General features: G+C 36.0%; 1 long non-coding RNA gene across 1 annotated transcript; it reads left to right on the top strand.

The window, feature by feature from the left end:
- Positions 1 to 12,406: 12,406 nt before the first annotated feature.
- Positions 12,407 to 14,985, top strand: LOC126765493 (uncharacterized). Its single transcript, XR_007668461.1, has 3 exons — positions 12,407 to 14,519; positions 14,579 to 14,746; positions 14,814 to 14,985. It is a non-coding gene; the product is annotated as an uncharacterized LOC126765493 (long non-coding RNA).
- Positions 14,986 to 17,236: the final 2,251 nt, after the last annotated feature.

The following is a 17,236-nucleotide window of genomic DNA, read 5'->3' as shown; positions in this document are numbered from 1 at the left end:
TGAAGCGCTCGAAGCCTCCGAACGAATAAAATAGATACTAGCCTCAGAGGACGTTTTACTTCAGTACCCCGATTATAACCTACCATTCGAGCTTACCACAGATGCCTCTTCTACAGCCTTAGGTGCAGTTTTGTCGCAAAAAGGTCGACCAGTTACTATGATATCGCGAACGCTCTCTGCTACCGAACAAAATTACGCCACTAACGAACGTGAACTACTTGCGATTGTATGGTCATTAAAAAAGCTTCGGCATTATTTATATGGAACGAAAGTTACAAAAATATTTACTGACCATCAGCCCTTGATATTCGCTATGTCCGAGAAAAATCCAAACGCAAAAATGAAAAGATGGCGAGCGTTCATAGAGGAGTTTGCGCCCAGTTTTCATTTCAAACCTGGAAAAAACAACAAAGTCGCAGATGCACTTTCTAGGCAGTTTTCCCACAATTTGAGCGAAGTGGCATCAAGTGAAACTGTCCATAGCGAAGAATCGTTAAGTAATACGATTAAATCTGTAAAATGCCCTATTAACCAATTCAGAAATCAGTTAATGATCTCGAAGTCTAATTCTTTTAGCAAAACTACTAAAATATTTTTTCAAAAACTAATTCGTCCCACAATCACTTTTGATACTCTTGAAAGCCTTGTCCAATGTTTAAAAATTATTATTAACAAAAATTCAAAATGTAATAATATCGGCTTTTCCTGGTATTGAATTTATTCACACCGAACTTCTCCTAATTGATATAACCAACAAAGATGATCAAATAGAATTGATAACAACGGAGCACAATCGTGCTCATCGTGGCTTACATGAGAATTTTCGCCAGATTTCTCGTGAGTATTACTTTCCGGATATAAAAAAATTATTGAAATCTGATATTGCTGATATGTTTAGAGAACAAATACCAGAGGAAACCTCCCGACCCTGGAATAGGTAAAACACCAATTCCAAACGTACCAGGTGAAATTCTTTATATGGATATTTTTATAAGCGGCAAGCATTTGTTTTTAACGTGCATAGATAAATTTTCTAAATTTGCCATAGTAAAACCTATTGTTTCAAGAGCCACGTTCGATATTAAACACGCCATATTAGAAGTTTTATTGGTCTTCAATAACCCCAAAGTCATTGTTTCTGACAACGAAAAAGCTTTTCAATCAAGTGCAATTAAAGTTTTACTAAGAGACACCTTTTCAATAGACCAATTCTTTATTCCCACATTACACAGCGAAAGCAACGGTCAGGTAGAAAGGTTCCATTCCACCTTGTTGGAAATCGCACGATGCATCAAAGAGCAGCAAAAGATAGACGATACAATTGAATTAGTAATTTCAGTAACACATATGTACATATAATTGTAGCTACCATTCCGTCATCAACGCCAGGCCAACTGATATACATATTTCACAATTGTGCGACAGAAAAGCTAGAGGTTATAAGGAAAAAGTTATCTGAAGCTCAAGAAAAAACATTGCAAAGAAACAATCGAGGGCGAGCTGCCAGAACTTACAATCCTGGAGAGAAGATTTTCATAAGAAGGAATAAAAGGCTTGGAAATAAATTTTATAAGGTATTTGTTGAAAAAATAATCGAAAAAGACCTTGGTACGACAGTTCTGATTAATGGCAAGAAAGTCCATAAAAGATTATGGTTTATTTTATCAAATTTTCCATATTTTTTTCTTTTTTTGACAATAAGCCAGAAATACAATAACCAAATCGAAAGCAAAAGAAAACGACATTTAAACAACCAAAACGTCTCTAAATAAACCACTTGTTAATTTTTTAAATCATCACGTTAGTTTAGAAAAATGTTAATATTAAAAATTCTATAGATCTCATATGATGTAGCTTAGTCCGTTTTTTTCGTTTTGTGAAATATTCATATTCTTTAAGTTGTTAATTGTAATTATTTGTAACTAAAACAAATCAACTGTGAAACTTAAGCCAAGCCACTATGCAAAAAGCCCAAATTTTTAACACAACATCCTCATCAAATTGCGGAATACTATACTTCCACGAATCGAGGATGTTTCGAGATTTAGCAGGGGGATAGTTAACATAGCAGTCAGAATAATCACAAATGTTCAACGAACAAAGCCGCTAACACTACCCACATTATCTGCTGGGTTTTCTATGCTGGAATATTTGCAACAAGAACGCTATCATAAAATTGCATATCAACATTATCATTGAAATGACCTTCTTATGATCATCAAGATAATCAGCAAGAGCACATAGCAACAGCTCACTACCGCTTGTTAGATAACCAAAACGCATATCAACGCTTTAAGCGCTACGGTACCTACATCGTTTATTGCTACACCCGCATTGCTACATATTAAATCTACCAACAACTTCACACGATAGTCAGTTGAATTCATGCTCGGGCTAGGGCTTTGGCTTAGTTGACATAGATGGAAAAATTAATCAGAAAGTTGATTCGAAGCGAATAACATCGCAATAAAGAAAATAATTTTTCTGAACAAACCAACGTGTTTAACTTATACAATTTCTTCAATAAACAATATTTAGTTTGCATAATATTTTCAAATTACAGAAACAGTTTGTTTTAGGGATGAAAGGCAGTTCCGACATGTTGCGGCATCTGTACACTGACGAATTCCTGACTTTGTGTAACTGGGACGGTAGGGGAGGCAAGCAACAGCTATCAAACTTTCTGTTGTCCAACTTATTATATGGTATAGAAAGCGAAAAGCTGAAGAATGATAACATTGTAATAATTTTTTAGACATACATATGTATATGTATATTAGGGTGTGCCATTTTGAGGAAACCTTTTTTTTTTAACTGAGAAACAGGCTCAAAACTTTCGAAATGTGTAAAAAAAAAGTCACTCAAAAGATGAGCTCTTAATATTAATATTAAGAGGTGCCTCTTTCAAATTTTCTGTTTTCCATATAAATTACATGGAAAAAAAATCATTTTTTTTGTTGTGGTTATTCTGCGGATATGTGCACGCGATTGCTGCCAGTTGGGATGGTAAACTCGATTCGGATTCTACTCGAGAATCGAATTTTCTCGTAAAATAATCGATTTTTCGAATGTCAAGAATCGATTCTTAATCGATTTCGACTACTGAAAATCGATTCCGGAAAATCGATTATTTTACGAGAAAACTCGATTCTAGAGTAGAATCCGAATCGAGTTTACCATCCCTACTGGCAGCCATCGCCAACAACAGGCGAACTATAAGTACATATATACGGAGGAAGGTTTTACCCAAGTTCTTGAGAAAAATGCTAAAAATTAATTATATGATGAAACATTTTTTCTAGAAAAAAAGTAGTACACATTGCTTGTCACATGCGCATTCGTAAAGACCGCGGAGGCAAATTCAATTGCGGGTTTAATACCTACTGTCAAGAGACATCATCCTGTTTAAAGGCATTAAAACTCAAACGCTACACAGCGAAGCGCTACACTTTTGAAAATTTTACAATCTCACTTCTGATATTAAGAGGGTATTCTGGTCTAGAAGCATGAATTTCAGATAATTTTTAAAGTGTCGTAAAAAAGGCAATTAATATTTTTACCATCCATTTTTTTATTAGTTATTTGTTAATTTTAGAAGAGTCCAGAAAAAAATTAAAAACTGAAAAGATTAAAAAATTTCAAAAATTATGAGCTGACGAAGTGGGGGGTCTCTAAAAATTTCCACGTGACCATACCCATGATTTGAACCCTCCTAGTTATCTGAAACCCAAAAAAAAAAAATGATTATTAATCTAGAATAATGTCGCTATGGCCGGAACTACGGAAATGTGGGAAAAAATTGATTTCACAAAATGGCGACTGCCTGAAAAAAAAGTTTTTTTGGATCACTTTTTCTGACTGAACCTGAGAAATCGTGGGTATCGTTCCGAAAAACACAGTTTTGAGAAAAACGCGTTTAAAGTTTCGCGTAAAGTCTTTTGTTCGATTAGTTCCGGCCGAACCACTTTGGATGCCGGGTCAGAAAAATGCCTATATCTCCGAAAATAATTTGAATTTTGAAAAATCCTCTTGTACACATATTCTTGAATAGTTAAACTTTGAAAATATAAAAAAAATTTCGATTTTATCAAAATTTCTAGCCCAGAATACCCATAAGTACCTGTTAAATTGAAACTCTACATTGTGTTCAGTAACTGGATTTTTTTATAAAGGTTCTAATAATACGTATCAATATTTCAAATTCAAACAACCTAATGCTTGATTACTCATTATTCAAGTTTATAACTTCTTACTTTTTACTCGAGAGCCCTTAATTATAATTTAAAAAAGAAAAATGCTGTCACCTACATCCAGTTCTAATATTGATTTTGAAGATGCTAATTCGACTATTGGCTTTGTAATTTTCATCAGAAATGGTCGAAACCCTGAATTTAAGAATTTAATATTAATAGCAGAAGTCGCACAGTCATAAGAACTGGACGTTTTGGAAAATACATCCTTGGCGATTTTCACTTAGATAATGGATGTCAAATTAATTTAATTTTAACATCCTTCGTAAAGAAAATATTGTTGTAGGAACGCATATCTGAGGGTTATGTTAGAAAAAAACGTGTAGGAAATTAGATGTTTAAATTTCAAGTGAGAGAATTTTCGTTAAAAGTAGTATCTTTAGAGAGAAAAATTTAAAAATCATTAACGGATTTTAGATATTTAGATAGAAATCTTTGAGCTCATTTAAATAGTACTGTAATAATAAGTAGTTTATTAAATTGCAGCCGGAAATTGCATACGACAATAAGTTTTAAACTTTTGTGTATTTTTTGCTCAACTTTATCATTGAGATACCTAATATCTTTCCTTGGGTTGACAAGTTCGTTTTCGTATGGTTTCGAGAATCCGGTAGTGATAATAGTTTATTAAAGTGTTTAGAATTGAAAAGTCAGACCTTTATGCAGGATCAAAAGCTGAGCGTCAAGCTAACATCCTAAGTTACAAGAATATTTTGTTATACTTGCTTGATTTACATATGCATGTAGGTATGAGTTTTTGGCGAGCTATAATGCCGCCGTATTTTCGTAAAAAACATTCAATGCTTCCAACAGCAGTTAATTTGAAGCTTTTGCCTTTAAAAAAATATTATCGGTGACAAATAATAGTAACCCAACGACGATTCTCTCCCTCCCAACCGATGTGAGCGCCACAATCTGCATATATGCGGAATTTTCCATTTCTTGAAAAGCAAGAGAGTTTTTTAAGCCTGGAGAACCAGAGGGCTCAGCTACAGAAAAAAAGTTCAATAGCTGTATTTTAAAAGTACGTTATATTTTTTGGGATTCTTTTTATTGAGAAGGTAAAATTTGACAATTTATAAATGTGATATGCATTCACAATTAAACCAATTTAAATGAACAAGGAAATTTTTAATTTTATTTGTAAATATAAATTTATTAATATTGTAGAAGGGTTGCATATGCTTAAATTCGACTTATATAAAACTATGTTAATAGAATTTAAATTTTGTTGAAGAATTTGAACAAAACCTAAAGAAAGTTGTAGAAAAAAATTTACAAAAGCAAGTTAAAAAAATTAAAATTTATAATTTATTCTCGTTCAAAATTATTTGTTCTATTTCTGGTTTTGGCTTAATTCTTCCTTGAATGAACAACCGAATCAAATCGGCCAAGTTGAATTTGGTGTCAATACATCTCCGCAGAGATGCCAAAATAATTAGTATAAAATATTGATGAATTGTTTGAATGAAGGCTCGAACTCATACTCCATTTTGAAATCTCTTCAACAAATTATAAAAATCTCTTCAATTATAGCCAAGTTAACAACAGCGCACAAGTCGTTTCAATCTTTCATGGTGCATATGCACCATATAGCAGAACTCGGTATTTAAAACGCAAAATAAGTTGGGATATCAAGGATCCGGAGGAAGATTGTACTACGCGTCCGTGTACGATAACGATCGGAATCAGAAGAGAGCTGTGCTTTGTCTGTCGGTCCCTTTTCATTCTTTTGATTATTTTATTGTATCGCAGTAATATCGATTTGTTGTTTGCGGTTTCGCGAACATTGGTGCTTGGTAGAAAGCACAGCACAGAATGGGTGCTCCTTTAAGAATATACGGTGAAATCTGAGGAATCTTGCGAGAGTTCTGTGAGTGGCCGTGAATTGAGAATGGCTCCAATTCGATTAAATAACGTCGTGAGCTCTTCATAATTGAATTTGTAATCTCCAGCTACCCGTTTGAAATGAAATTTGAAGCTTTTTACAGCTGATTCCCATGAACCGCCTATATGAGGTGCGCTTGGGGGTATAAATTGCTAATTGATATCTTGGGGCGAACTTTTGTATGATGTCAGATGACATTTGTTTAAGGAAATCCACAAACTGTTTTTCTGTGGCTCGTTGAGCTCCAATAAATGTTTTGCGATTATCGCTCATGATTTTTGATAGGAAGCCACGTCGAGCGACGAAGCGAGCAAATGCCGCGAGAAAAGCCTCCGTCGTCAGACTACTACATAGCTTAAGGAGTACTGCCTCTGTCGTGAAACATACAAAGACGGCCACATAGCCATTCAGCAAGCATAGTGTTCAAAGTGTACGAACGTGTTTTCAATTCGCTCCATGAATTCTGTGTTTAGAAAAAGCAAATAAGCAAAAATTAAAAAAACAAAAAATTGATTACATAAAAAACAAAGAAATAGCAAAAAGTACACAAAAATTGTTATTATGAAACATAAACAAATTATGCACGAAACAAATAATAAAAACAAAAAGAAAAATAATCAAACAAACAAAAATTAGTGCTGCTCAGCCTCACTAGCAAAGCCGTAGGCATTCTTTAAATGAAAAGCAAATTAAGTCCAGTTAAATCAGCGGTCAAATCCAAAAAATTTCAACCAGGCCCGCTAAATGGTAGAAAGCCAGTAATCCTAAATGGCAACATATTTGCCATACTAAGCAATGGTTTAGACGACGATGCAAAGGGTACCACCACAGTCATTAATGCCAAACCACCTCCAATATATTTGCGCGAGCGTAGCAGTAATACTCTTGTTGCGAAATTAAGTGAAATTGTAGGTACTAACAATTTTCATATAGTGCCTTTGAAAAAAGGCAATATAGATGAAACAAAAATTCAGTCCTACACTGAAAAAAGTTTTATGGAAATCGTTACATTTTTGTCAAATAAAAACAAGAATTATTATTCGTAACAACTGAACAGCTCTAAGGGTCTAGTTGTTGTAATTAAGGGTATAAAGTCCGCTGTAGGCTCTAGTGAAGTCAAAGAAGCATTTTAAGCAATGTTCCAAATAGAATTGAGGTCAAATTCTTACCAACTAAAGATAAATTAATTACACCCGATTTACAATTTAAAATATCTGCTCCATCGCAGAATCACCGTTGAGGAACCGCATAAGAGAAATGGTCCAGTACAATGTACAAACTGTCAAGAGTATGGACACACGAAAGCTTATTGCACTCTACGCAGTGTCTGTGTGGTGTGTGGTGATCTACATCCTACTTCAAAATGTACTCTTAAAAAAGAGGATTTAAATAAAAAATGCAGCAACTGTGGAGGAAATCACATTACCACTCAGCTTCAATTAAAATCAGCTGTATGTTAATTAAAAAAGCGCTTAAACGTGAGGAAGAATTCAACACTGAAATGTATATAAAGAAGCTGTGTCCAAATTCAAGAAAGCAAAATTCCCTTTGGAAAGCCCAAAAGTCCATGAAGCCACCAACTGACTCCAACATGCCTATATCAGGACATGATAATATTACCCCAAAAATGCTAATTGAGTTACCGAATATTGCTGTAGAAGTGCTCTCTTTTCTCTTCACTGCAATTCTTAATCTCGGATACTATCCTAATTCATGGAAAAATTCGCAGATTACCTTGATAGATAAACCCGGGAAAGACTTTACACAGCCGTCTTCATACATACCAGTCAGTCTGCCTTTCTAAAAGATATGAAAAATAGTTACTATCAAAGATGACTCCTTTCCTCCACGAAAATAATATAATACCAACGCACCAATTCGGGTTTTGTGAAAAACATAGCACGATAGAGCAAGTAAATAGAATTACTAACGAAATAAGGAAATCATTTGAGTACAGAGAGTACAGCTAATAATGTATTAACATCAACTTTTGCGGACGACACAGCTTTAGTGAGCCGTAACAAATGCCACATAATAGCATCAAGAATATAAGCCGAACACTTAAGGTCTATCGAAGAATGGCTTGCCAACTGGCGTATAAATGTAAATGAACAAAAGTGTAAGCATGTTACGTTTTCGCTAAGATCAAAAATGTGTTCGGCAGTAAAAATGAACAATATTTTGGTAAACCAAGCGAATGAAGTTGCTTATCTTGGTATTCACCTAGAGAGAAGACTTACGTGGAGAAAACATATATCTAGTAAAATAACTTGCATGAACTGCAAATTTAAATTGGCTATTAAATAAAAACTCCAAACTTAGCCTTAAAAACAAAGTTCTTTTATATATTGCGGTCATAAAGCCGATTTGGATGTATAGCATTCAACTGTGGGGTAAAGAAAGAAGTAGAAGACAGCAGAATTAAATATATGTATATCTAAACTCTGAAATCACTCAAACCCTTTGGCTAATTCTTTTTGTACATTTCGGCGATCAAACACGCCTTAAAAGGAGAGATATGCCCGCGAACTAAGGAGCAACGTATCACTAAAACAGCTCTATCACTTGCTTGAGCTTGTCTAGCTTATAACTTATTTTTAAGCTTTTAAAACAAACAGCAGATTCAATAAATAAAATATTGCAAAAAAAAAAAACAAAAAACAAAAAAAACATAGCCTTTCATGAGAGTGGGATACTTTAGCACGGACGCCTTTACCTGAAAGAGCCCAGCAAAATCGATACCTGTTGTTGATTTGGGGCTGAAGACAGGGAATATAATACTCTTGGAGCACCACATGTTGCATGGGGCGATGTTCGGCGTGTAGCATTAATATGTGAATGTAATTCAGGAATAAGTAGGCATATGGATTAGTACGACCTTTGCCTTTTTTAACTCCAGGTGCTTCACTGTATTGCATGGGAAATTTGGTGATCCCTTGACTTTGGTTTTTAGTTGCTCTATAAATTTGAAGATGTAAGCAACTCTACTCTAAAGGGCTCGGGGAAACGATGAAAATCGTTCAAAGTTGTCGGCATCATCCAGTTATGTGTGAAAAGTGGCGATTTTACGATCTTCTGGGGCGATTATGTTACTCATGAGCTATTGGGGCCAAGAATCAGAAGAATCTATTATTCCACCAGAGAATGGTGGTGCCAAAATGTAGTGGCTTGGACCCTACTACGTGTCGCCAAGTGGCTGATCCCTCGAGGTCAAGTATTTGTGACGTTTGATTAGAATTGTACGTCTTCCATGCATGAGGGGGTATGCATCAGGTTCGTCACAGACGCCGTGTAATTCAACCATGTGTTTGGAGAAATAGTTTACCCATTGTGGAATTCGTATCTGAGAAATGTCATTCAGAATGTTTACGACCTGGGATCATTTTTCTAATCGAAGAGGTTTCACTTGTTCGTTCCAGTCGGTTCCATTTTTTGTATTAAGATTTTTGCTTGTATCATAATTGGCGAAAGCCATCCTGCGGAGTCGAAAAGTTTTGTCACCGAGGATAGAATATGTATTTTTGTTATGGCAGATAATGCGGATATGGTCTCAACCGCGCATTCTATTGGATGTCCAGAGTTTTTGTTGTACTTTCCTTTTCGAATATAAGGAAAATAGTGTCCAAAAATTTTCGTTTGGTATATTTTTGAGTACATCTGGGTGATGCTGTAATTTTTTTTAAATGAAAACTCTGCGGATTTGATTATCTTTTATTACTTGTGATAAAGATTCGTGTGCGTGTGGAAGAGTGTGACTTCCAGACAGAATATCGTGTACATACGTTTGAATGTTTTTACACTTCAGTTGCCAGAGAAAATTCTGACTTTGTGTTTTCTGCCAATTCGTGGAGTGTTCGAATGGCTAGATATGATGCACAGTTAACGCCAAAGGTAACTGTTTTTAATTTTAAGTCGCGTAGTGGACTGGTGGGGGATCTTCGGAACATAATTCGCTGAAAATCTTGGTCGTCTTATATACGACTATTTGCCGATACCTTTTTTCAACGTCCCCATTGAATACGCACTTGAATATACGCCAATTCAATATCAGGAGTGTTAAATCTGGTTGGAGTGTGGGCAAATAGGAAATAATTTGGGGAATTCCCCGAGCTAGTTGTTTTTGAGGATGGAGTCATGTGTAGAAGTTCACGTAAGTGAGGAAAGTTCTCTGATCGCCATTCACTTGGAAGTGGCCAGAAACGATTCTTTTACATATGGCTCCAGGAGCTTACGACTTCCGGCCTTTGACAAAGTATCCTCTGGGTAGCCTAAGAACATCCGTTTGAAGTGAGAAGGCGAAACATCAACTCCTCAAGGTTGTGCGCTGGGACCCGTCACGTAAAAAAACACCAATTGAAAAATAACAATCAGTCTCGGATGAGAGACCCCCTTTTTGATGGCGATAATGGCAAACGAAATAAGGACTACGAATTGAGGGCATGCACCTGGAATGTTCGGTCCTTTAATTGGGAAGGTGCCGCTACCCAGCTGGTTGATTTTCTCGTGAAAATAGAGGCTGACATCACCGCCGTCCCAGAAAAGCGATGGACGGGACAAGGAGTAAGTAGGTCCTTGTGGCATTTACTACAGTGGCCATTAAAAAGGAGAGCAAGTTTGGTGTGGGATTCGTGGTGGGAGAGCGACTCCGCCGCCGAGTACTATTATTCACTCCGGTGAATGAACGTCTAGCGACAATTCGCATCAAAGCGAGGTTCTTCAACATATCACTGATTTGCGCCCACCTTCTCACCGACGGAAGAGAAGAAGGATGTGACCAAAGATGCTTTCTATGAGCACTTGGAGCGCACCAATGAGAGCTGCCCCAGACACAATGTCAAAATCGTGATTGGCGACTTTAACGCCAGGGTGCGCATATAAGGTATCTTTGGCACTACGGTCGGTAAATTCAGCCTCCAAGACGAAACATCCCCAAATGGGTTGAGACTGATCAACTTCGCCGGAGCCCGAAATATGGTTATCTGTGGTACTAGATTCCAGCACAAGAAAATACATCAAGCTACCTGGCTGTCTCCGGATCGAAAAGCCAACAACCAGATCGATCATGTTGTGATAAACGGAAGACACGTCTCTAATATATTATTCTATATGTGCGTACGTTCCGAGGTCCTAACATCGACTCGGACCACTATCTTGTTGCAGCCAGGATTCACACCCGCCTCTGCGCAGCAAAAAGCGCACATCAACAAACACAAGGACGTCCCCAATTGGTGACGATGGAGCAGACGTTCCCTTGCCCGACCATGAAGAAGTTCGAATAGCAATTACCCGCCTGAAAAACAACAAAGTGGCAGGGGCCAATGGATTGCCGGACGAGCTATTCAAGCTCGGCGGAGAAGAACTGATAAGGAGCATGGATCAGCTTCTTTGTAAAATATGGTCTGACGAAAGAATGTTCAACGATTGGAATTTAAGTGTGCTCTGCCCAATCCACAAAAATGGAGACCCCACAATCTGCGCCAACTACCGTGGGATTAGCCTCCTCAACATCGCGTATAAGGTTCTCTCGAGCGCATTGTGTGAAAGATTAAAGCCCACCGTCAACAAACTGATTGGACCTTATCAGTGTGGCTTTAGACCAGGCAAATCAACAACCGACCAGATATTCACCATGCGCCAAACCTTGGAAAAGACCCGTGAAAGGAGAATCGACACACACCATCTGCTTCTGGAGAAAATATTTCGAGCTGCAGAACTAAATAGAGAAGGTACCATCTTTTATAAGAGTGAACAACTCCTGGCGTATGCCGATGATATTGATATCATCGGCCTCATCACCCGCGCCGTTAGTTCTGCTTTCTCCAGACTGGACAAGGAAGCAAAGCGAATGGGTTTACCAGTGAAAGAGGGCAACACGAAATATCTCCTATCATCACACAAACAGTCGTCGCACTCGCGACTTGGCTCTCACGTCACTGTTGGCAGTCATAACTACGAAGCTGTAGATACTTTCGTCTATCTTGGAAGAAGTAAACACCACCAACAATGTCAGCCTGGAAATCCAACGCAGGATAACTCTTGCCAACAGGTGCTACTTCGGACTGAGTAGGCATTTGAGAAGTAAAGTCCTCTCTCGACGAAAAAAAAAAAATGCAACAAGTCACTTATAATTCCAGTCCTGCTATGTGGTGCAGAGGCTTGGACGATGACAACAACTGATGAGTCGACGTTGCGAGTTTTCAAGAGAAAAGTTCTGCGAAAGATTTAAGGTCTGTTGCGCCTTAACCACGGGGAATATCGCGTTCGATGGAACAATGAGCTGTATGACATATACGACGACATTGACATAGATCGGCGAATAAAAAGACAGCGGCTACGCTGGCTAGGTCATGTTGTCCGAATGGACGAAAACACTCCTCCTCTGAAAGTGGTCGACGCAGTACCCGCCGGGGGAAGCAGAGGAATAGGAAGACCTCCACTCCGTTGGAAGGACCAAGTGGAGAAGGACCTGGCTTCGCTTGGAATATCCAATTGGCGCCACGTAGCAAAAAGGAGAAACGACTGGCGCGCTGTTATTAACTCGGCTATAATCACTTAGGCGGTGTCTACGGCAATAAAATGCAAACATGAAAATCTAACTAGACAATTGTACATTTGCAAAGGAAGTAGTAGAATTTTTAGGATACGTAATCAGCCCAAATAGGATAAAAACCATCCCGAAAAAGTTGAAGCGGTAGCTAAATTTCCAGTCCCACAAACTCTTGAAGAATTAAGATCCTTCATTCGTATATCAGGCTACTACCGACGATTTATGCAGGATTATGCGAAAATAGCTAAACTATTAACAGCACTACTAAGAGGAGAAGCCGGTTATATTTCCAAACGAAACTCGCAGAAAATAGAAGCAGTATTGGACAACGAGGGATTAGAAGCATTCAATAAAATAAAATACACTTTAGTATCCAAAAACTTAGGGTATCCAAATTTCGAGAAAGATTTTGAACTAACGACCGACGTCTCAGATTTTGCATTAGGTGCCGTCCTATCGGAAGATGTTAGACCAATCACTTTCTTTTCGAGAACTTTAACAAAGCCGAAGAGCACTATGCTACCAACGAGAAAGAAATGCTTTTTAAAATATGGTCAAAAAAAATTATCACCGATCATCAACATCTTACCTATGCCCTAAGCCATAAGAAGCCAATGGTATAGTGAAGCGATGGAAAGCCATTTTAGAAGAATATAACTACGAACTAACTTACAACAACCTGGTAAAACAAATGTAGTTGCAGACGCCCTTTCAAGAATACCGATACAAATAAATTCACTCACACTTACGATTCATAGCGATGAAAGCTGAAGTCATAATATAATCCCTTATTCAGAAGTTCCAAATTTTTTCTAGCTTCACGAAATATCTTCATATCAATTTAAAATAGTTTTTCCAACTGTTCATAGACCCATCTGTTATAAATGGAATTCATACAGAAGAAAGGATAATCGTAACATTAAAAGCCGATATACCCAAAAATTAGTTGAAGATACATTATTAGTAACGCACAAGAACAGGATAACGTCGTCAAAATAACATCTAAGAGAACATAGGAATGCAACTGAAAATAAAACACACATTCTCGAAACAAAATATTTTCCAGGTATGTTAAATAAAATAAAACGAATAATAGCCAACTGTACCATTTGTAAAGAAAATAAATACGAGAGACATTCCAATCAACCGAAAATTACAGAAACTCCATTACCAACATATCCAGGACACATAACGATATATTTTTAACAGAAGGAAAAATAGTTATGACAGCTTTAAATGAATTTACAAAATACGCATTCTAAAAAAGCAGAGCAGTAGGAGACGTCAGAAGACCCCTATGAGACATTATATTTTTTTTCGGAGTACCAAAATTAATAGTTATTGACAATCAGCTATGTTTAAACTTATAGCGGGATTCTGTAAGCAGTCTCTAGTCTATTTGAGACATTTTGAGGTAAAGTCTCAATTTGAGACTAGTTACTATTCACAATACAGTCTCTAGTCTCAAAACATTGACTCAAATTTTGTCAGCTGGTAATAAGCAGGTCTCAAACGTATTAAGAAAAGAGAAAACAAGCAATTGACGAAGAATTCGCAGCTTTTTTGTCAATTTTACAAACTTATGAAAATGAAGAAAAGTAAGTATTGTTTAATAGCAATGAATATAACAATATAATATTAATTTCTTTCAATTAGAAATGCAAACAGGAAGAATTTGGCGCACTTAAGGAATAGTGAGGATCCAGTTTTATTGGAGGAAGAAATATTTAGAAAATGTTTTCGTTTTCCGAAATCGTTATGTTGGGACCTTATGCAGGATTTGAAACCTCATGATAATCATTTCCGAAAGCCTGCTATTCCTTTTGAGATTCGGGTGAGTGTTCATGCTTTGAAATTAAAATTTTTTACTAAACTTTGGTGTACTATTTCTAGTTCGTTTCAGTGTTATATTTTTTTTCAAATGGCTCATACCAATACAGCATTGGAAATAGCCATTTATCACCATGAGTCAAGGCATATATGCAAACTTGTGTTGGAACACAAAAATGTGGAAATAAGCTTCCCAAATGCAACAGAGCACTACAACATAATTAAAATGGGGTGAAGTATATATATATATATATGAGTTAAATTAAACAAATATATTAAAACATAAAAATATTTCTAGTTTCCATAATAAATTTGGAATAAAAGGAGTGATTGGTGACTGCACCCATGTTGCCATAATTGGACCGGGAATAAATGCACTATGTTATTATTATTATCTTTACTAATAAATTATTCATTTATATTTTCATAAAAAATTAATGAATTCATTTATTCAGTCTTCTTTGACATGTATGAACATAGTAGGAACAACTTAAAAATAATTTAACTTCAACATATTCTTTTATATGCATGTACATGATAAACATTAATAGGAAAAACTTAAAAATATCTTGTTAACTTAAACATATATTTTTTAAATTTTTTTTTTAAACAGCTTCCGACAGCTTAAAAATAGCACTTGCTATATTGTTTAAAGACTCCGCAACATTTTGGAAGCATTGTTGCGATGTCTCTCTAAATCTCTTCTTCGCTCCTCCTCTTCATCGTAGCCATCATGTCAGCAAACATTTCTTGTGAAGTCTGCCTTCGAGAACGTGAGGGTGATGGCATCTCGCTTACTGACGGACTCTGCGGATCTATATTGATTATAATGTCGTTCTAAAAGATATTATACGCAAAGATTTTATTTAATCATACCTCTACTCCAATAGTTGCCTTTCTTACTCTTGACCGAATCTGGTTTTTCAATGGTTTAAACACTGTAAAATAAACAAGATATTTATTACAATTGAAATATTTATATATAAATATAAGTGTATATGTAAAGATTTACCTCCTTCCATGTGATAGGCGAACGTGATGGACCTTTTAAAGCGTTTAGCTGCTGAGCAAGCTTGATCCACAGCTCTTCTAACCTTTTGGGTCGCGTGGGATCGTTTTTGTGGAGCTTCATTTCAGGGTGAAGCTCTAAAAAAGCTAAGTAGCATTGGCTCTTTTGTTGTGCGAAAGGATTCTGGAAATGTAACAGATAATTATATACAAATAAAAGAATATAACATCAAATATTTAATTTAACGTTTACTTACCTTTGTTTTTCATTTTGAATGTATTGACAATTCACTAGAGATCATCACAGATAATAATCGATTGTTGGTGTTTATGTTTTATACAAAACTCAATTAAGTAAAAGTAAAAAAAATCAACTTCACATAAATTTTAGCTCTATAGTATTTCAAATAGTACAACATTTTATTTTTATTTTAATTGGTAATAAATATTTTTTACTGCGTTAAAGATAATTTAATATTTGTTATCGACAATCTTTTTTCATTCAGGTTTTATATACATCTCTCTAAATAATGAAATGTGACGGGTTTTCGATTCGTTTTCAGTTGAGAGAATTTTTAGTGACCGTCACTTAGAGAATAGCAAAATCGTCTCAAGTCTCAAAAATTGTCTCTAACTTAAAATCTCAAATTTAGAGACTTGAGACTGTCTCACATTACAGAATCGCACGGTTAGCCTATTTAAAATTTATGATGAAAGACGAATTAGGAATAGAAGTTTACACTACTCCTCCATACAAGAGCCAAGCTAACGGACAAGCGGAAAGGTTCCATTATACATTAATCGAAATGATGCGCTGCATAAAAGAAAACGGTGGACACAGAAATTTTGAAGAACTTTTGGAAAGAGTAGTATCTGAGTATAATCATTCAGTTCATTCCACAACACTTAAAAGACTGGCAGACCTATTTTTTCATAGAAATGTTACATTTACCCCCGAGAACATAGAAAGAACTAGACAAAGCAACTTAGAAAAATTAGCTCAGAAAAATAAAAGCATATCTACCAGGACAAATAATATTTGTTAAGAAAAGTAAGAGACTAGGAACCAAGCTAAGTAAACCTTACAGTAAGGAAATAATTAAGGAAGGAAGAAATAGTAGCTTGTCAAACTCATAACAGTAGAAAGGGGAACGGCTATATTACAAACAGGAACAATTAGGATAATACACGAAATTGACATAGGAAAATATACGGAAACACTCGACCATAGAAGCGACTATTAGAACCGAAATAATCCGCAAAAACTCTACCTACCTTTTCATATTCCATCTAACAACACAGATAAGAGCCTAACTGAATAATCTAAACGTAGAAAAAACGTTGACTTCGGCTGTACCGAAGCTAATAATATTAGTAATAATAATTATAACTTTCACAAGTGCGTTTCTTTTAGTAACTATGTGTTCAGTTTATATGGAAGTTATATGCTATAGTAATCCGATCTGTATAATTATTTCGGAGATTATATTGTTACCTTAATCAGTAATCCATGAAAAATTTGGCGAAGATACCACGTCAAATGAGGAAATTTCCCGATCATTCAGTTTACAGACGGACAGACAGACGGACATGACTAAATCGACTCAGCTCAACATACTGATCATTTATATATGTATACATATATACTTTATAGGGTCTCCGACGCTTCCTTCTGCTGCGGATTGCAGGAAATCCAGACCATGAAGACTACGA

This window comes from Bactrocera neohumeralis, unplaced genomic scaffold (assembly GCF_024586455.1).
Source record: "Bactrocera neohumeralis isolate Rockhampton unplaced genomic scaffold, APGP_CSIRO_Bneo_wtdbg2-racon-allhic-juicebox.fasta_v2 cluster10, whole genome shotgun sequence".
In the NCBI taxonomy this organism is placed as follows: Eukaryota; Metazoa; Arthropoda; class Insecta; order Diptera; family Tephritidae; genus Bactrocera; species Bactrocera neohumeralis.
Note: the sequence above shows the minus strand (reverse complement) of the source record. Positions and strands in the feature narration are given on the sequence as shown.